This window comes from Drosophila melanogaster, chromosome 2R (genome assembly GCF_000001215.4).
Source record: "Drosophila melanogaster chromosome 2R".
NCBI classification, from domain to species: domain Eukaryota; kingdom Metazoa; phylum Arthropoda; class Insecta; order Diptera; family Drosophilidae; genus Drosophila; species Drosophila melanogaster.
The window spans coordinates 5,261,312-5,283,046 of record NT_033778.4 but is presented as its reverse complement, the minus strand read 5'-3'; the positions used below and the strand labels follow the sequence as shown (position 1 = coordinate 5,283,046).

The 21,735-nt window shown below is 42.0% G+C and overlaps 1 protein-coding gene across 1 annotated transcript in view, besides 10 other annotated features; it reads right to left on the bottom strand.

Moving 5' to 3' along the window:
• Positions 1-21,735, bottom strand: part of d4 — a 36,962-nt gene that overhangs the window by 12,919 nt on the left and 2,308 nt on the right. Inside the window, exon 3 of the mRNA NM_165425.3 lies at positions 19,052-19,099. The gene's annotated coding sequence lies outside the window, so the exon portion shown is untranslated. The remainder of the gene's footprint in view (positions 1-19,051; positions 19,100-21,735) is intronic.
• Positions 473-5,852: a mobile genetic element.
• Positions 751-5,527: a mobile genetic element.
• Positions 5,930-7,266: a mobile genetic element.
• Positions 7,268-7,343: a mobile genetic element.
• Positions 11,779-13,508: a mobile genetic element.
• Positions 14,727-14,869: a mobile genetic element.
• Positions 17,062-17,360: a mobile genetic element.
• Positions 17,979-18,069: a mobile genetic element.
• Positions 18,130-20,107: a mobile genetic element.
• Positions 20,810-21,735: part of a mobile genetic element that runs on past the window's edge.

The following is a 21,735-nucleotide window of genomic DNA, read 5'->3' as shown; positions in this document are numbered from 1 at the left end:
TCTGTGCTATGTTGGTTCACCAGGATTGCTGAGCGAGACGCTGATCCGATCACAGAATGAGAGGTACATATATATCGCAATAGTAGTAGTATAGTTCTTATTCTCTAATGTGTAATAAATAAACCTAGGCCATGAAGGTGTCGTGTGGAGCTGATCGTTTACAACGAAAGTTTTGTCGAAACGCTATTTGATAAATTAATTCGTCATTCCGTTATATGCTGACTCTTATTTTATTTTTAATTGAAAGAAACAGACGTTTTGGGTAGAGCGTAATAAAGTTTGGCATCGCTGTATAGTATAGTAGTCTCTATAGTCATTCGTCATATTAAATACCAACAGTATTCATCGTTGTGAACTTATCGATATGTTTCGATATCGATATATCGTATGGGACGTATTGTTAAGGTTTAACATAACAAGTATTTATCATCTTACATATGAGAATTTTTTCGTAAGTTTTTATGGATACAAAGCATTTAAAATATAAAATGGAGCATTAACAATTTGTCCTAATTTTTTTGATTGGTAGCGTTGTAGAATATCAATATTTGAGTTGGTGGTAGTACCCCAGAGCTGTATGCCATAAGTCCACACGTGCTTTAGTATAGCTTTGTATAAGCGGACTTTATTTTCCAGAGTATTTGCAGATTATCGGCCAAGCAACTAGGTCATCTTTGTGATCGAGGTGCAAGCCAAGGTACTTTGTGGGATTGCTGATCTATTAAAGTTATTTGCGCAGATTTAATTATTTTTTTTAAATAATCATTCTATTTATTTTGGATTCAAAAGGAAGTTTAGTTCCTCTGAACTTAACCTATTGTGTGTATAAATGTATATGAGACCAAGTGGTTTCTTAATTATTAAGTAGAAAAGCAAAAAAAAAAAAAGAATTTTTCTAGTTATTAAGTACTTAATGTGTAATATTTTATACTATCCTCCGGGTAGGGAGATCGGTGGGGTGTACCCTTTTCAGCCTACGGAGGGAGATGGGATTAGCTAGGATGTTTGATAGTTGATTCGGGTGGACCATAAGCCTGTCGGCATAACGGCTGCTGTGAAAATTGATCTGATCCCCAAGAGGGGTAACTTTCAGATCTCTTTCGATTCCTGGTTCGTCACGTACCAGGGGAGCCCAGATGCGTGGCGTGCAGCTCTCGACTGGACCACACGGAGCCTAATGAGCTGGGATTTGGCGGCAGTTCCCCACACCTAAATGGCACAACTCCACGTTGGAGCAAGTATGGCTTTGATTAAAAGAGCCTTAGAGCTCATTTGTAGTTTACTGGAGTGGAAGAGCCAGTCGAGCTTTTTTAGTTTCGCCAGTGACTTGAATTTGACCGACGGGATGTGGGCCCTCCAGGTCAGTCTCCGATCTAGATGAACTCCTAGGTAGCAGTGCGATGTGACATTGTTGATGGGGTTTCCATCAAAAGTCAGATCTGTGCAAGTTCCGGGCCGCAGGGTAAAAGTTACAGAGGCTGACTTCTAGGAGTTAATGGCCACATTCCATTTGGCAGTCCATTTTTCGACTGCATGCAGCGATTCCTGGGCTGCGTTGGAGGCAGTTTGCATTACAGGATGAGACGCCAGCATGGCGGTGTCATCGGCATAAGTGGCCAGGAGCAGCTCGGTGAGACTTCGGTGTTGTTGGCGGGAGATGGCAGGTCGGCAGTGTACAGGGTGTACAGGAAGGGCCCAAGAACACTGCCCTGTGGAACTCCTGCGTGAATCTCTTCCAGGCTGGACCGAACATCACGCACTGCAACGTCGAAAGTCCGATGAGAGATGAACGATCTCAGGATAGCATAGTAGGGAGCAGGAAGGAGAGCTTTCATCTTGTATAGAAGGCCCTCATGCCACACCTTGTCAAACGCTTGCTTGACGTCTAGAAAGACGCCGACCGTGTAGAGTTTGTGCTCGAAGCCATGCGTCACCTGGTTTACCAGTCGATGTATTTGTTCAGGGTAGCCGTGGGACTTCCTGAAGCCAAATTGGTGTCGAGGCATGTGGTTCACTACTTGCGGCAGTTCCATCAGGCGGGCTAGGAGTATTCTCTCAAAAATCAAAGAATGTTGATAGCAAGCTGATTGGGCGATATGCATCGATCTTCGTTGGCGGTTTTCCGGCTTTAGGTATCATGATGATACGTGCACGCTTCCATTGCCTTGGAAAGTGCCCTAGCCTTAGCATGGCGTTAAATATTTTTACTAAGGCTAAGACTCCTTTGCGTGGCAGAGACTTCGCAGCACGGTTGTCAATGCCATCTTAACCAGGGGTTTTCTTGATTTGCAGCGCCTTCAGCTGCATTTTGACTTCATGCGGTGTGGTATGCCTAATGGGGCGAGCCGGTGCAGTCGGAGTGTCCAGAAAATTTATGATGGCTACGTGATTTGAGTCGTCTGTTAGGTTGAAGGGGATGAAGGTGGAGGTCAGGTGCGAAGCGAATGCCCTCGCTTTTTCATCGTCCGTCTTAAGCCAGAGGCCACTGTGACTCCGGACAGGAGATTGAAACAACGGCTGTCTCTTGATACCTCTTGTGAGCCTACATAACGAAAAATGGCTGTTGTTATCTGGGCCAGTACCCTCCAGCAGGGTATCCAGATTTTCTCGTCGCGTCCTGGCTAGCAAACGGTGCAGTTTGTTAGTGGTGCTAGAGTATAGCTGCTTAATGCTAGGATCTCTTGTTGTGATGTACCGTCTCCTGAGGCGCCTTTTGTGGGAGAGCAGCTCCCTGGCTTCCAAGCTCAAGATGGAAGCCCTCCTTGCGGTCGTGTGACGAGCTTGATGTGGGGGAGGTGTGGCTGCTTCCGCGATTGTGGCTGCGAGGTAATCTACATACGATTCCAGACTATTGCAGGTGTCTATGGGGATGTTGAGATATACTGTGGCCTCAATGTGCTCCTTGAACGCCACAGTATTTGCAGTAGGTGACAGTATTTTTGTGACACCTTTGAATAGCTGGGCGTCTTCATTCAGCTCATTCATTCAGCAGGGGGAGATGATGACAGTTCTGTCAGTAGTTGCACGTTGTCTTCTTGCTGCCTGAATCCTTTGGAGATCCCGAAATCGATGGCACTTGGAGTGGCACTTGCTGGAAAGGGATAGCAGGTAGCTTCTCCAGTTGCAACGATGTCGATACCTTCGCCCGCCAGAGCAGAGAACAGCACCCTGCCTCTAGTGCACATCCTGTAGTTTCCCCACCATCTGTGCTTTGCGTTCCAGTCACCTGCCGCAAGGAACTTTGTGCCAAATTGAGCGATGATCAGCTCGACGTCAGCCTCCGTCCACCTGAAATTAGGAGGGCAGTATACTGAGGCAATGTTAAAATTACCTCTGCTTGCCGTCAGCTGGATAACTGCTGTCTGGATGTGATTTTCCGACAGGGTGGAGAAAGGTAGGTGGGAGATGAGTGATCTGATAAGGATCGCCGCACCTCAGCGTTTGCTGTCATCCGGGTGGTTGGCAGTGTGGAGGGTAAAGCCAGGAAGGTGGACCGGGAAACGAAGTGAGTTTCCGACAGCAGTAGGATGTCGATTTCGTGAAGCTCGATGAAGGCGAGAATTTCATTGGTCTTCAAGGAGGGCCCATTGGCATTCCAAGCTGCTACCATTTTGAGCAGCAGAAGGGAAGGTGCGAGTTTGCAGGAGCAGTTGCATTAGCGTTTCAACTAGTGACATCATCCTGTCAAGCCTAATAAACAACTGCTCCAGCTTGGACTCAAGGTTAGCGCTTGCATGGGGGACAATAACGGCAGGCTTGGCGACGGGCTGACTTCCTCTGACAAAATTTGCAAATGAAGGCTTTCCAGACATGTGGGCTGGTGGACAGGGTTGGTGTGGTCCTCTTGCAGGACCAGAACCAGAGGGTTCATTGACCTTCCGTTGGTTTTTGCGGTTAGAAGCCTCTAGCAGGTACTTTTTGCAACCTTTAAAGTTGGCTGCATGGGGGCCACCACAGTGAAAGCAGAATCTGGCCTCGTCCTGTTCCAGCTTGCACTCTGCAGTGGGGTGATTTTCTCCGCATTCTCTGCATATGTAGTGCCGAGAACAATATGCTTGGTATGACCATAGCCTTGGCACCTGTGGCATTGAATCGGCTCCGATTGCTTACGGGGTTTCTCCCATATTACCCTGTGCCTGCAGACAACAGATATGCCCTTTATTTGGTTATTGTTCTCCGCCTTTTTGAGGTCAATGAACCTCATATTAAGAGGAAGAGAGGTATAGGAAGATGAAGAGGGGTATAGATCCGTACAACGTTATGTCCTTCGTTCTGGAGGGTTGCGATGATATCCTCCGATGGGACTCCGTAGTGAATGTTACGCATGACTATTTTGTAGAGATCCTTTGTCGAGAAAGTGCTGGGCCACCAGCCTGTAGCTATCAGGGGAGTTGCACTGAACAGCGCAGTCTCCCGAATTTAGGACCTTAATTGTATAGGACGTCCAGCTCGCTGCGAAATGCTGTGAAATTAACCACATTGGGAAACATCATTCTAGGCACCTTAGAGTGACGGCTTGATTTCGGGGCGGCTGGTACAGTTCGGTGAGCACCTTTCAGCTGTTGTTTTGGTCCTGCTTTCCTTGCGGCACGTTTGAGGGCGGTATTCGAGGAGCATGGCTCGTCGTCGTCACTCGAAGATGCCTCTCCCACGACCATATCTTCATCGTCGCTTAGGACTTGGAAGCAATTGGCAGAGATTTTTGCCGGCATATCAGTTGCAACCTTTTTTGCCATTTTAGGGGAGAAGACTGCGCCTGCTCTCTTTTTGATTCCACCATTTCTTGATTTAAAGGAGACGTCGTGCCAGCCGGTGGCAAGTTGAGGCTTCGCGATTGAGCTGACAGATGCACTTTTGTGAATTGTACTGGCAGCAGTAGAGCATATGTTGCCGCTCAAGGAGGAGATGAAGATCTACGCAGACGAGATAGTCGAACTGGTGGAGGTCAGTGTGAAGGTCGAACTGCAGTAGGTGTTTGAAATACCGGTTGTAGCAGAGGCTGGAGTTTCACTTTTCCAGCTCTTTTTCATTCGCTCCCGTATCTCTTTTGGGCCCGCGCCAGCAATTAGTATCATCGACTCGTAGTCGATAGATATTTGCTGTGGACAGTTATCCATTTTCAAAAAGAAAAATGCTTAGCGACGACTCGAACCAGCTAGAAGCTTAAAGTTTTAGCGGCAGAGTATCTAAGACACGACCCAGATAGATCTTGAAGATCGCGGTTTGAAAGTAGTAGTGTACCGTGGACACGAAACAGCCAGGGCTTAAAGCTCTTACAGCTTAAAGCACTCACAGCTGATCGCCTCGTGAAGTTTTTCAGTGAGTCTTGAGCCAGCCTCACCAAGTAAAGAAAAGCGACGCTAGCTAGCAAAAGTCGCCACACTTTCACTTGCCAACACATAATTTGATTATGTTCTCGATCACTACACTTCGTGCCACAGTTGTGGACTTGTCCGTAAATTTGTTAAACCAAACTGTGTCACTGCACCAAAAACGCGTCCGGCTTATCGCAACTGCGAAACGAAGTGCAGATTTCCGGGCGTTTACTTAAATTTTCCAAAGAAGAATCCAGCTTTCAATAAAGCGTAGCTCTGCTTGCAAGAGTTGTGAGGCTTCCTCTTTAGATGAGCTGGTAGCTAATATAGCTGTATCATCCGCGAATGTTGCCACAGTGCAGGTATTTTTTACCGGCATATCTGCCGTGTACAGGGTGTATAAGACAGGTCCTAAGACGCTTCCTTGTGGGACTCCAGCTTTCATAAAGTACAAGGGCGAGTATTCATTTTTTTGTTGCACATAAAATTGTCTATTGGTTATGTATGACTTTAATAATAAAAAATATGGTACAGGTACATATATATATATATATACATCTTTTTACTCAGTGATTAGCATGAATTGGTTGACGATGGACGTGTTTTCGATAGGTGTTCTCCCCAGCCGCTTTCAAGAGGGCAGTGCACCTGGAAACGAAACCGTGGTCAGTCACCAATGGCGAAGGAGCTAATCTGACGCTTGAGGTTGGCGAAAAGGCGCTGAACGTCTTTGAGCAGACCGGACGGGTCTATATTAAGTGGTTCAGTTACCGTTGCCAGTCGCTTGTCCACACCTATGCTTGCCATAGATGCTTGGATTCGACCAAGCTGTCCACACAGCATCCGGATGCACGAATCCGGTGGACAGCCGGAATTATCGTTTTAAAAGCCATCTGGGGTGCGAAGGTGAACGCTAGACATTTATGTTTCGCTTCCTTCAGGAAAATTGTGGCCGTGGCCGAGCTCCTACCATCGAGCTCGGAGGTTGCTTGCGCGACTCTGGCCACTTGTTCGTATTGGTGCAGGAGCCTTATGTGGACCTCCCTGGACGAATCACAGGAGTCCCATCCGGGATGCGTGTGTTTTCGGACCAACGTGGAAAGGCTGCCGTCAATCGTATGCTTCGTGTACTGCCAATTCAACACCGGACTCGAACAGTAGCTTGGGTACTTGGATGCGATGCTGCTGCTAGCCAGCCGCACGCCTGTCATCCTTGTTCTCGACGCGAACGCAGTATCCCCTTTGTGGTTTAGTAAACTGAGAGTGCTCAGACTGCTGTCTGACTGGATTCTAGATGTCGAGCCGGAGTGCTTAATATGCCGTGTGACGCGTTCACATTCGAGACTCCCTAAGCACGTAGTGATATCGATGTGACATTCGCCAACGATCCTTTGTCTAAGTGTGCTACCTACGACTGGAGAATGGATAAATGGGATCTTAGTGATCACAAAATTATCGATGTTGTGGTAATGAGACCCACCACCACCAGACTTTGCTCCTGTGCCATCCTGGAACTACTCCGCTTCACGCTGGCTCCGATTTGGGGATTAGGTGACAAGACTGTCTTCGAAACTCCCGGACGAATTCGCCGACACGCCGTTGGATGACCAGGTCTCTGCAGTGCGCTCGCTCGTGCACTCTGTGTGCGATCAAGTCTGGGGCCCGGACGACTCAAGACCACAAGGAAGATAGTTGATGTACTGCCGAACTTTCTTCTAAACGCTAAAAGTTCAAGAGACTGAGGCGACTTCTTCAGTCCGCTCGTGGGCGCACAAACCGCGCACAACATGACAAGGGTCATATCATCTCAGTACAAAAACTCATTCTGGAGGTCAAAGAGGATAACTGGAGGCGCTTCGTGGCAGAGAACAAGGCGAACCATGGGGGCAAGTCTTTAGGATTTGCCGTGCCCGCAAAAGGACAACCGAACTCGATTGTCTTCGCTCAGGTGATAATGAAAATCTCAAAAAATCTTAAAACATTGTTCAAAAGTGTGGGCGTGGCAGTTTTGGCTGGTTTGTGGGTGTTCCTGGGATCGACACGTTGATTTGGATCCTGATCAAGAATACATATACTTTATTTGGTCGGGAAAGCTTTCTTCTACCGTTTACCTCTACGAGTAAAGGGTATTTTCAACATCAAAAAATATATGAGTAATTTATTCAAAGGAAAGACTTGGATAAGAAAAAATTACCACTGTTAATTCGTAATAAGACAATTTATTAATATTAAAATAGTGTAACGTCTCCCCTGGCCTGTATTGCACATATAACACGTTTGGGATTGATTTTACAAAAATTCTTGCAATGTTCTCGCGAAATCAAGTCCCATATCTATTGCAATATAATTTTAAGGTAAGAAATGTTCCTCTGTAGCTCATTAGCCACCAAATGTATGGGCCCTATTTGCACCGAGATCAGAGTATTGATTGGAGATTATTAGAAATCAGGGAATACAATTAACTGATCCGTTGTCCCTCCCAAATTCCTATTTAAACAGATTTCTTTCAAGAATTGGAAATTATAAAACCAAACACAACTTAATTAATTTAAATTAATTTCAGTGTATCTTAATGCAATGCAGAATGATATACAAGATTTTTCGACTTCTCATTTGGCGCCAATACAAATAATAAAGATGGCTTTCCGGCCCGGGAACATGAGACATAAAGTTGGCCGTGTGAAAAGCAATCAAATTCCCAATTAATTACACAAACGTCTAGCGATTGACCTTGCAACTTATTTATGACTTATCGGTATCATAGGGTGACACAATTGTTTAAGAAAACTGGGAATATTGAAAATAATATTGTAAATAGAGGTCGAACATCACCAAGTGACAAAAGGGAACTGGCCAAAATTGTAATGGCTTATCGTCGGCAATTATTTAGAAATTTGGGCTCGGTGTGGTCGCAGAAAATTGGCAAAATTGTCAAGCGGGAATGGACGGGACTGCAGTTAAAAATATTGGATGTGGTTCAAAGAAGTTTTGTTATTATTTAGGTAATCTACCCAATAACTTATTTGACTCGTAGACCTAAGAAAAATCCTTGTTTACGCTTCTGCAAAAAAAGCATTTGAAATCGGATCGGGAAAGAATAGTTGGTTCTTGGGAAAGGATGGTTAGCGATACAGCTAAATTTTGATATTACAGTCAGATACTATACACTATGATATGGGAATGTATGTCTGTCAAATGATTAGGAGAAATGCATTCATTGAAGAAACAGTTAATGGTGAAAATATATTAATATTTTGGAAGAAAGTTTGCTGCCATCAATACCAAAACCGGACAGATTTTTGTGAATTCACGTATTAACAGAACGGAGTATCATCGCACAGAGCCAAAACAACCAAAAATGGCTGCTATATAAGTAAATGGCGGTGGTCATCAAATAGTGCAGATATAAGCTCCAAAGAAAACATTTGGTGGCTAATAAAAATAAAGCTTCGAAATGAACGACAAATGAACATTTTTGACCTCAAAATAAGAGATGTGGGACTCGATTTCTCGAGAACATCAATGCCAAAACGTGTTAAATGTGTATTACAGCCAGAGCACTGATAATTTGAATAATTTCATCAATATTTTCTTGTTGAAAATAAAACATTTTTTAATATCGTAAAGAGTATAAGGTTCTCATTTCTACAAAATACAGTGGCCCACAGTATATGTAATAGTGTTGCAAATATAGTAGGTTTGTAACGGAACCTGAAGGATTTTGACCCATATATCATTTCGGCTTCAAAGTATGCACTTTTATTATATATGTAAATAGGGCGTTGCCAATTGTTCCAGCTGAACCTGCATCGAACAGGGCTGTAACAGGGACGCAATCCAAGCCTCAGCTTTAGCACCACGGTTAACTCCACCGGCCTGAACTCCAATTCCCGTCACGTTCTTTTCTTGAAAAGTTTGGAAGCGATCACACGCGTTTTAATCGAGTGCGGTCTGAAAAATATTTATAAGACCGGCGACATAGTACTCTCCCCTAGGGAAAAGATTCTTGATTTTTGCTGTGTTGGCCAAAAGCGTGGAAGTCCACATATTAAATAAAATATTTTTCTGTCGTGATTCTGTCAGCATCTTTCTTTCGCGTCCAGCGGAACACCTCAGGCCAGAGGACCACCCACTTCAGACGCAGTCGACAAGAGGGCGAAGCTCTTATTTTTTTTCGATTGGCTAAGTGCTAGCTACTACACTTTATTGTGTTTACCGAATGATAGGGTTTATTTAGATCATTGCTATCTTTCTTCTCTTTGTTGAGATGATTCGATCTCAGTCTGTGCTTGTGCCCCGGTGTGCCCGATGTAAGAGTTTGAGTGGATATGTACGTAACGACAAGAATAGTATTGATAATCATTTTCAGAGGAACGATTGCATTGTGCCATGTAGGCCGATTTGTCCGCAAACGCGTTCTAAGGGCTCGATTTCGGAAGATAATAGAACCATCATTATCAGAGAAGAACATTAAATGTACGATGACAGAACTGATGCAAACCAACCCAACCGTGATGACCCGAGTATGTGGGTGTCATATGGCTCAGGCGGGGTCACGCAATTCTCTGAGAACTGTTGTATCTGATTGAGTCACAAGCCGAATAACAAGCCTTTGTCGAGGAATTCAGGTTTCCTGACGTCGGCTTCGTTGATGATTTACGTCAGAGCTTTGCAATCTAGTGAAGGATTCGGAGCAAAATCCCTATGTGGTCCGACTCTCTGACCTGGAAAGACGGTACACGATCTGAGCTTCCAGTCCAGCCCCTCCCAGTGGGGACAGGTCATGCCCCAGCGACCGCCCCTCTAGCACAAGTACTGGGTCGAGCCCGCCTGGCATCCGTGTCTCAGTTCCTACTCCATTGGACACGACCCGAGAAAACTCATCTAAGCCGAGTCCTGAGCGACGTCACCGCAAGTACAGGTGATCGTTGCCTCTAAATATCAAATGTACATCCGACCCAGCGCTATCCGGACCATTGGGGAACTGGTCCAGCTGACCACTGAGTATGAAGCCGTCAAGCAACGTTGATCCTAGGGATGAACTTCTTAGCCACCACAGTTACCACCCTCCTATGTGAAACGACAAGCCTCACCCTGTCTCGACGAAGACTTGGAGATAGCGACCCGCCGACCCCGAACGACCAGGACTAGGCTTCACCAAACACAATACAGGACCATGAAACGACTAGGCATTCAGAGGACAACGGAGGGCAAAACCAGATGAGAAGGATAACTTGGGGTACGGAACGGTGGAGAAGTACTAGAGCAGAGCCACGTAGAGACCAACGACAGGAGAAAGCACAGAGAATACGAGAAACCACATCACGAAATGCCGGAGGAGAATAACATAGAAGATCCCTTGAACTATCCCGACTCTGAGGAAGCCGCTCCCGTTCCCCGGACAACATACGCCAACCACGGAAAAGGATTTCGAGACCGCGCCACGTGTCGCAGCCTTCCTCAACGATCAGCAGGTACAATTCGAAGGATTGACAGGAGTAGCCAACATAGCCGAGCAATAAGAGACGACCGAGCGCTCTAACAGCGCTACTTCCCAAAGAACCCGACCATGCTACGAATCATAGACGAACAGGTGGGCGCCTGACCAGACTAGTGCCTACTAGTGCCTCCTTAGCCCTAGTACGGAAGAAGACCGGCCAATGGCGCATGTGTGTGGACCTCGTATCAACAACATCCTGGAGAGACTGAGTAACGCGAAGTTCATTTCCACGTGAGTTCATTCCACGTGAGACGACACATGCTCACCCGACAAGTTATACTTCGTGGGACCTTTGTCCCTATTCAAGGAGGGAAATGTCATGCTTCTCGCCTTCTTTGACAGTTTCAACAAATGCGTCGAATGAAAAAGTCACTTCGGAGCGCAGAGGAAACTCGTGTGCGATAACGGCACCCAGTTCCCCAGCAAGGCCCCATGGGGTCATTAGTCCTGGATTCGCGTGAAACATTACCCAAAGTTCGACGGACTATATAAAGTGGTCCTGTCACCGAACGTGGTCCGCGTCCGCCTACCCGGCCACCGGTAGGAAAGTTAACATCCTTCACCACAGCGTCAGAGCGACGACGCTGATGATGACGACGCAGAAGACCCCGACGGCGAGAATCCCGAGTCAGCCACATCAGCGACCAGCCACATCAACGAGGGGTGATCATAAGTGTCTCGTTGTACCTAGGTGCATTGAATTAAGTTAAGTTAAGCATAATTTTAAATTAACATTTTTGGAGATAAACTGTTTTTGGGTCGATTGGCATATTTCATTTCAACCCTTATATCTGATGTTATGATAGCATTACCTTTATAATTGATGTATTCTAACCTAGAACTATATTTGAAAATGAACGGGCAAGAGATTATTATCAGGGAAAGATGGTTTGTCTGATTGCTTTAAGCGCTCTGATTATTCTGCCCATCGGTATTGGTCGCATTGCACCTTTCTGTGCGTGCCCTTGGTAGTTATTTAAGATAAGAGTTGACACACCTAAGAAATGTAAAGTCCAGACTCTATATAAAATTTAAAAGTACAGGTTCTCAGTCCATCCTTTGTAAATATTTAAGCGTTCGGTGAAACTTTACCGTGTTTAATGCTCAGTTTTTTAATTTCGTTAGCACTAAGCGAAAAACAAGATCTTACCCTTCTTCGCTATTTTTTGAAAACACTAACATCGGATCAGGCCATGGCCGATCTGTACGCCAAGTTTCTTCAAACAACATATTCAGCTTTACCTCATTCCGAACAGCCATACAATTATGCGATATCTAAATCGAATCTAATATTTCGCACCACTATAAACGAAAGCTCACTGCTTAACGATCTTCAGCGTGTTAAACCGGTCTATTCGCCAGGTCCCTAAGGGATCCCTGTGTGCTCCGATTCTGTGCGGAAGCCTTGTGCAAGCCTCTACTGAAACTGTTTACCTTATCTCTGGAATCTTCAGAATTCCCTCATATATGGAAGGAGTCCTTTGTGATTCCTCTTCATAAAAAAGGTAGCAAACTGTCATCTACACTGATTTTAGTAAAGCATATGACTCTGTTAATCATTACCTTCTAATAAGTAAACTTGATCTTTTAGGTTTCCGTGTTGATCTTCTATGTTGGATTTCAAGCTATCTGAATGGCAGGACGCAACAAGTCCTCTTTAAAAATTCTTTATCTCTTATTCTTCGAGTCACATCCGGTGTCCCACAAGGGAGCCATCTTGGTCCGCTTCTTTTTACCTTATTCATTAACGACCTCCCCTTAAAACATTGGCGTGTACTTATGTACGCAGACGATGGTAAAAATATTCCTCCAGTACAAGGACACTTCGTGCCATTTGGACTTACAATCCGATCTAGACCGATTTCAAATATGGTGCTGTGATTATGTATGACCTTTTGTCGTGTTATGACCTTTTGTCGTGTTAACCCAATGCGCACGACTTACACTCTAGTGGGTGCTCTTTGGACAGAATAACACGGGTTGATGATCTTGGCGTTCTTCTGGACCCTTAACTAAAATTTTCTGACCGTATTTCGTCTATTGTCAATAAGGCCAGGGGTGTGCTTGGTTTTATAAAAAGGTGGTCTAAGGAATTCGATGATCCTTACTTGACCTAAACCTTATTTATTTCGTTAGTCCGTCCACAACACGCAGTCCACTCGGACCGCATTGAATTGGTCCAAAAAAACTTAATACTTTTTGCCTTGCAGCGCCTAAATTGGGATGCAAACCGTATATTACCTCCTTATTCCAGTAGACTACTATTAATTAATTTACCGTCCCTAGCTAACCGTAGAACTATGCATGGAACAGTCTTTATTTGTAAGCTTATTCGTGGGGATGTTGAGAGTCCCGACTTGATTAGTCGGTTTAACTTCTCGGTTCCAAGTAGATTCACTAGAAACTATATACCCCTTATCTTAAATCATTGTAGATTTAACTATGAGTTGCATGACCCTTACAGAGTACTATGTTCTGACTATAATAGACTTTATCCTATTATCTGTAATCTTGATTCTGCCGCTCTTAAGCAATCGATTTTAACTTTTTATTGCATAATTAGATCTTACTAACACTAATATTTAATATAGTTATTTTACATTATATTCATTTCCTGGTTCCTGTTCTCTTTTGTGTATCGCGTCTATCTTCTCGCGAATCGAGCCGTACGATACACGGCAGCGCCCCTCGGTGCGATAAAAAAAAAAAATATATATTCCAAAATTCGGCTTTTGGGGTTCGGCTTGTCCGCAACCGTACCAGAATATTCTTCTGCTGAACATAATGAATCACCATTGCGGTGCACTTTCAACAAGATAAATCTCTAGATAAATTTATGCCATCTCCAGGCACGTCTTCCTCTGCTGATGTAACCTCGGAATCGGACTCTAAAAGGGTATGAATCTGTCTTCGAAGATTAGCTCTCTCCAAAGCTGAAACAGGCATAGACCGTGCAATAGTGTGTATGCAAATTTCTTGTGTTCGGACTAAATGCCGTAAAGAGCTAACACTAGAAGCTTTTTCATACCATATTTAATGCTTAATATAAGCTCATTGGCTCTTAAAATCTGTCGGCTAGAGCAACGATAGCATCATAGCATTAATCAAATAAATCGTAAGGACGCTGTTTTCTGAGTTCGATTTCAGTTCGGATAGTACTAGTTAATCTGTCATCCTTAAATTGCCCACTTAAGGCTGATCATAAATACTTTTATCCTAGATACTAATGATACTAACATCAAAGTTTCAAATTAGCCATTTTTGGACTTACACGATCAGGACGAATGTCTACACCTGTCAAACCCACACTCAAAGGGATTCCTGAGTTACTAGACCCAGAACCTGGACTTCCAGCATCGCTGGGCACTGGAAACCTTTGCTGACATGCCTGTATCCTTCAGTCATAAGATTGCCTGCATCAAGATTCGTTTCCGAATTTATTCAAAGGCCATCAGAAAGAGGTTTAACTTATCTATTGGTTTGCTTGGACAGCTACTTGAAAGAAGGCGGGCTTGTCCTATCATAGTTTCTAGGAGACTTTTACCTATACCTTTACCTTTCTACCAGGCAGGCAGGATCCGGAGCCACCATCTTCCCCGAGTATTTTGACTTCTTGACAAATAAAACTCTTTTATTTTTCGAGTTTCAGAAAGATGTAATTAATACTTTATATATCTATTATAGGTCTATATATATATATAAATAAATCATTATTATTTATTTTGTAAAAGCAGTATCGGTCTTACTCTGGTTAACCGATTCAGATATTAACCGACATTCATACAGAACGCATGTGTAAGAAGCTTATAGCCATAAGCAACGTAGATAGAGAATATCTTTTAGGCGCGTATGTATAAGTTTACACAAGCCAACGAACTAGAACAGCTGGCTCTGTGCATGAAACATAATATCAAACTGCTGACCCAGCATTGGGCCGGAAACCCGTGCGCAGTCGTCGAACACAGCATATTTGCGTGGCCGCTGCGAGTCTTTGTTAGCTATAAGAATCATTTTAAGTTTCAGTTTGAATTTGCATTTACCAGAATAAAGAGCGGCAGCTCGTTTTTATTACTTACTCTGGGCTCCGTTATTAAATTTATAATAATAATGTATAATATAATATATAATATAATTTTATATAATTTTTATATTATATAATTTAATATAATAATGTGTTTTTAATTAACAGTCATGTGACGCAATGCATCGTGACTCAGAAACATAAGAGCTGACGAAGAAAAGCTTTGATTTGGCTATATTAGATGGAGCTTTCTCATAGTACGACTTCAAGATTCCATTTATGTACATAAATACGGTGGCCTTCAATACAGGCAGTATCTCGACTGCAGGAAATCCCGTTAGATACGCTATTACTCAGAACTTCTATTCTCGATTTACGGACACAATGAATCTTTACGAACGTGCACATGGTGAGTGAAAAAATTTTTTTCTAGCCTAATTTAACTAATTACTTCATTACTTCCATTTTTACTATAGTATTTCATGCGTTGTAAAGACCTTTTCACGTCTTCCGTATCATGTGCTATGAAAGTATGAAGACTTCAAACATAAAACTTTGACGGTGGTTACCGCAGCAGCACATTTTGGGACCTCCCAAGCTTAGAGCGTTTGTAACACATGGAGGCATGTTTAAGACGGTATTTCACGGAGTAAACAAAGTTACAATGCCAGTATTCTGCGATCACGATATTAACTCAGCCAATGCCGAGATCGATAGATATTTAATAAAGCTTCATCTTCAGACGGTGTCAGCAAATCAGTTGTACAAGGCTATTATGAAAGTGATTCACAATCATTTCTAAATTTTAAATTATTTAAAATGAATAAAATAACACGCGCACGATAACAAAGAGACAATTAACCAAAGAACTAATTTAGAATGTTAAAATAAATTACAATAAAACGCATTTTCAAAAGTGGAAACTAATTTTCTGCCGCTTGCAGCTATCTCAGAATACACGTTCGTTTAACCCTAAACGAATAAAAATCCGAGTATTTCAGATTTGTTTCGAACTGTCCGCTCAAGGTCGTCGAATCAAGACCAAACACCAGTTGGATTGCGGATAAGGATCTCAACGATCCAAGTCTCTCCTGCACTTCCATAGTGTGCTGCTTTGTCTATTCTCTTCTGTGTTGATTGGTTGAACTAGATTCTGTAACGAACTGATTTTACAGAAGACTACGTGTGTTCGTACCACGAAGTTTATATTCAACATGATTACCCGGTTACCAGTAACCTTGAACTTTATTTAACTCGCATTACACCGTAGTTCGATATCCCGTGGTGGACCTCTCCTCCGTCATGGAAGTTATTGCTCGAACATGTTCTGCCGTGATCACGAGGAGGTAGGGGGTGGGAATAGAGAAGCGCCACCGCTCCCAGACTAAAGTGAACAGGTGCTGGACAGGCAAAATGACAATGCGGTAACTGCTCTGACCGGTCGCGACGGAAAAACTCATGCTCGGTTCTTACGAACGGTCCGGGCAACCGCCTGGCTTACGTTACGTGACTGTTGACAAAACAGTCGAACGGATCCTCCCCACGATCCCGCAACGCACGCGAGTCCAGTTTCTCTAACTCTCTTTTTACAGATTCCGTTTCTCCAAACCCTGGTTTGTTCTTTCTGTTCTTCTTAAAGACTTTTCTTGCTTTGCCATTGCTCTTCTTCCAGCGTTCCGTATTTTGCGTTCTTCCGTTATCTGGTCACACTACCTTCTCTCGATCGATTGCTTCCACCTTCCCAAGTCTTCAGATAGTAATACGTTGCCACTCGAAGATCTTATCATTTTGGCAGTGTGATCCATCATGTGCCGATACTTCCTGTATTTTTCCCCATCATCGACACTCTCAAGAGCCGACTTGTAATCGAATCGCCCCCTTCCTTAAGCTCTTCTCTTTCAAATTACTCGCAGGTACGTTTTCTCTTTCAAATTACCGTCGACCGTCCTTGCTCCAATGCCCTTCTGGACCGTTATTTCTCTCGGTGTCTCTCCCTTTTTCTTTTTTTCACTTTTTTTACTATTGTCTGCCTGAAGTCCACACTCAATCTCCATTTGTCCGTTTTCTTCTTCAACGTGCTTCTCAAGTGTTTTCAGGAGTTCGTCTACCTTTGTAGGGTCATCTGTCATCGAATTCGACTCCTACCTCGAGCTGTGTAAATATTTCGCTGCACCTTCCAGCTAAAAGATTTTTTGCACATCGAAATTAACAAGACTAATATATAATTATAATTAATTACTAAATAATAATTATGAAAAAATTTCGGGAAATTATTTAAAAATGTGTGCGGTTATAGGGCGTTAGAGTGGGCCTGGCAAAAATTGTTGTTGTAAATCGATAGAAATTTACAAGACTAATAAAATTATGAAAAAATTTCGAAAAATGGTTCAACAGTGTGGGCGTAGCAATTATTTGCTGTTTTTCGGAGTTAGAGTGGCCGTGGCAACATGGGTCAACAAACTTGCGCTGCATCTTTGTCTCTAGAATCTGTATGCTAAATCTCAACCTTCTAGGTTTTATAATTTTTATATTTATATATTTTATTTTATATATTTTTTTTATTTTATATATTTTATATTTTATATGGTGACGCAAGGATCGTGGACGACTTCAGGTTTCCACTAACTTCTTCGCAAATTTCAATCCCTCTAATAGACATGGGTCTGATAATCCTATTCGGCGCTCTCTTCTGGAAATTCTGGATGGCTTCTTGTACCTAAGTCCTCTCGGTCGTATAACTCGTTAAGCACCGTCGGCTCTCGGCCTTGCGTTGGGAACGCTGACAAGTAACCAATAGAGTCTGATACTCTAGGGTTTACGGCCAGATCTCTGTCCACTATTCATCAATATATCCTTCTTTACACCCATGTCGATAACCGCGTTAAATACTCTATATGTATGTTAGGAGCGGGGACTGTCTGTAGATTATGAAATTAAATTGAGATAATTTCATGCCGTTAAATTTTCTTTAATGGCACTGTTTTTAGTATTGTTTAGCATAATTTAAATTGTGCATTTCCTTATTTGTATTGATAATACCCAATGATGCAAACTGTCGGGTCTCAGGAATATTGGCCATTCTTCTCGCTGAGCCTCAATCTCGAAAAGGTCAGGCAGTCTTCGTGGTCCCACCCAGGTATGCTTGGTTTTTCACTACCTTTTTGTTGACGGCCACAATTGCCCTCGCCTCTCGCTTACGATGAGAGCGTAAGAAATCTAAAAATAGAATTTGCAAATGAAAACTGTTCATTCAGTTCACTCAGCTCAGCTCATTCACTCTAGCTCATAGCGTTGGGTGTGGTGGTCTTGTTTGTACAGATATCTTTTCGTTACATACAATAATGAATAAGACCAAGAAATTGAACGTGCTTACAACAACAACAAAATGATGGAGCTAGTATACAAAATCGGAGGAAAGCAAATTAATACCTTCTGAAGGGGACAGTACAGAACAGGAGGAAAAGCTTGAGAATTTTGCGCCTGCGAAACACAGGTGGAATCGTGTTTGCAGATTGCCCTACCGTACCTATGACCACTTTCCTTAAGATCATGGCTCTAGTGACCCCTTAAGTACCCTACGTCCGGAGAAACATCAGCCGAGTCAGTATTTAAGTTTTTAGAAATTCATATTTTCAGTATTCATCGTTGCTTAATAACTAATAACAATATTTATAGCTAAATAAGTACATAATAAAGTAAACAAGTAAATATGTAAATACAAACTAACGTAAGTCGAGGGAATCTAAAGCAAAGGTTTTTTTTAGTTCATGGTTGCGAATTCAGAAAAAAAAAGGTTTGAGCCGTTATTCAAGAAAGTTATAATTAAAGAGTTAAATTGTGCTAGCTGCTAAATATATATTTAAGAGAAGGAACACGCCATTTATTTAAATCTCCCATAATTTTCAGAGCGGCTTTTCTCTATAATCTTATTCTATGAATTATTTTTTTATTATTATTATTATAATTAATTATTAAAGATAGGAAGAAAAAAAATTTGTGTGAAAGTGGGCCGCGAGTAGATTTGGTTAGATTTTTATTTTTTTATAATTCAATCGGCTACTTTCGCCACTCCATTAGGAACAAATAATTTATTAGCAGCGTGTATAATAAAAAAATGAAATTTTGTACACCATCAAAATGATGACCTCCCGTAAAATTTTCTAGGTGTATTTTACAGAATGTTTTCAATTAAAAATGTTTGTAAATGAAACTCACTAAACTTTTCACTCCTCGGCGAAAGATCGATCTCCCGGCGCAGATGAGCTGAAACGAAAGTGTAGCATTTCCATAAATACTTTGAGAAGGTATAATACACCAATAATATACACTATCAAAATGATGACCTCCCGTAAAATTTTCTCTGTGTATTTTACAGAATGTTTTCAAATACTTTGAGAAGGTATTATTTCGGATCATACGACTGCAAGCAAACTTTTATAAATTCTTACTGGAAAATTAAAACGCGCACTCTCTGAAAATGAACTCATCTTAGAAATATAATAAGATTAGGTTAGCTTACATAATAAAAAAAATATTAAATACTAAAAGGAATTCAATTCAAATACATCTAAAAAATACAAAAGTGATATAACAAAGTCTCCTACTCGAGTACACATTTTATTTATGGCTTATGGTGAAAACTTGTAATACATAATTAAATTCAACTTCTTTTCTCCCAGTTTAAAATGGTGGTTCGGGGATTAATAAATTTCGATGTAGGTTAGTTCAGACAGGCTCATCTAGCATTTTTACATATAATTTAGATTTTTTTATTTAGATCAGGATCTTGCACTCTGCATTCTGGACTAAATCCCGCTAAATTTTCCGCGCCTTTAACCTTAATTTAGGAGTTGTTGCCTTTTTTGGCAATAGGCTGCTGATTCTCCTCCTTTGCCACTCGATCGGAAGGGCGCTCCACTAGACGGCCTGACTAGGTTATTTCCTCTCCTTCTGCCCGCCTGTGGCTGCCCCAGTCGAACCTTGGGGTCTGGGCGGTGATGCTGCTGCGCGATGGCTACGTCAAGCGAAGATTTTTCCGGCTTAAATTTTTGCCTGGAAAACACATGCAAAACTTAACCCGCGCACCGATAATGTCGAGGAAAACTCACTCCACCAATATTTCCAGAGACAAAAAAAATCTCAGGCCGACTGTTCCGCCATCGGCGGAAATCACGATCAGCTGAAACCCACTCTATTTGCGATAACCGAATTATCCCAAAACTTTTCGGGTGCAGCTGATAAGGGTTGCATCCCGATTAGTATATTCCAGCTGAATTTATTTGACATATTAATAAGCTTTCGATCATATGCAGCTGCTAGGAGCGCCTCATTAAGAAATTGACCAGATGAACTGATAGCCGATCCGTCAATCACCACGCCAAAATGAGTCGTTTTACTATTGTCCTTCAACCCACAATGATGCGGCAGAAAATACTTACACGAAGAAATACCCGAAAAGCTAACCAGAGTCCTGTGATTAAGGCTTACATTCTCTTGAATAAAAGCCGAATATTGTTCTCTGAGGCGATGCTGACGATCTAGATTGCGCTCCAAAATTAAAAATCTAGGGTCAACCTGAGCGTAGAACAGTGAAGTGAAGAGGCAAAGTGCCTGCAAAATAACGGAATCGATTGCCTAACAATTGTCGGTCTGCAAATCTTTGTTCTGTAGGCGATAAACACTGACTTGTTGTTATTATTGCACTTTACACGAGAAAATTCCTTTATTTTTTATTAGATTTCGCATAATCCACTGCACAACAGTAGGGGTCACCAATGTTTTCGCCGGCAATTTTTTGGTAGCTTAATTTTTCAATTAAAACTCAGCCTTAATTTAGGATACGTTATAAATTTTATTGCATTAAAATTATTGCGAAGAAGTTCGCCGACAACTATACTTAGCAATCAAGAAACGAAAAGTGATTACATAAAAACGACCACCGCTGCCGGCTGATATTCATTGCATAGACAAAACCAAAGACCCTAGAATAACAAGATGCGTAACGCCATACGATTTTTTGGCACACGATTTTTTGGCCGTGGCTCTAGAGGTGGCTCCAGGCTCTCTCGAATTTTTGTTAGAGAGCGAGAGAGCGAAGAGCGCTACAGCGAACAGCTCTTTTCAACGCACAAAGTGATAGCAGACATCTGTATGTGTGCACACGTATTCACATGCATTGTAAATTTGACAAAATATGCCCTTCACCTTAGAAGTTCTTTGGCTTTAAATCTATATTATTTTTTATCAATTGGCACCATGCGAAAAATTCTTGTTTTGCATTGCCTTAACGTTATTATTATTTGAAAATAGATTAGAAATAGTCAAATCTATGTACATATTATCACAAAAATAAATTTCAAAAATGACTTTATATAAGAATATTTGTCATTAGAGTATTCATCTTGCGGCGTGTGAAAAATTAATAAGGCAATGATTGTTGAGTGCTTGTGTCCGCACTTCGTGCCTCAAGATATGAACAAAGCAAAGACACTAGAATAATTCTATTGTCTTTGATATTACTTTTGCAATTTAATTTAATTGCATATTTAATTATTTAGTATATTTATTAAATCATTTGACTTAATATGATGTAACATTAACATTAAAAGTGTTTCAAAAAAAATATTTCGGTTTTAAAAAATTGTCAGATGAGAGACAAATTAGAATTAAACATAAATATAAATGTGTAAACGGTAGCTAATTCGAGCGGCGATTTTAACAAAGAAATTTAAAAAAGCTTTAAAATTATAATAGCCAGGGCGCGCATTTTTAAAAAATTTTTATTTTATCATATTGCTAGGAAATTGGCAAAAACTACCCTAATATGTACCATGTAAATTCGTTTCTTCGATCAGAATTGATTTCGGCCCGAAAATCGTCTTCTAGCACAACACGCACAC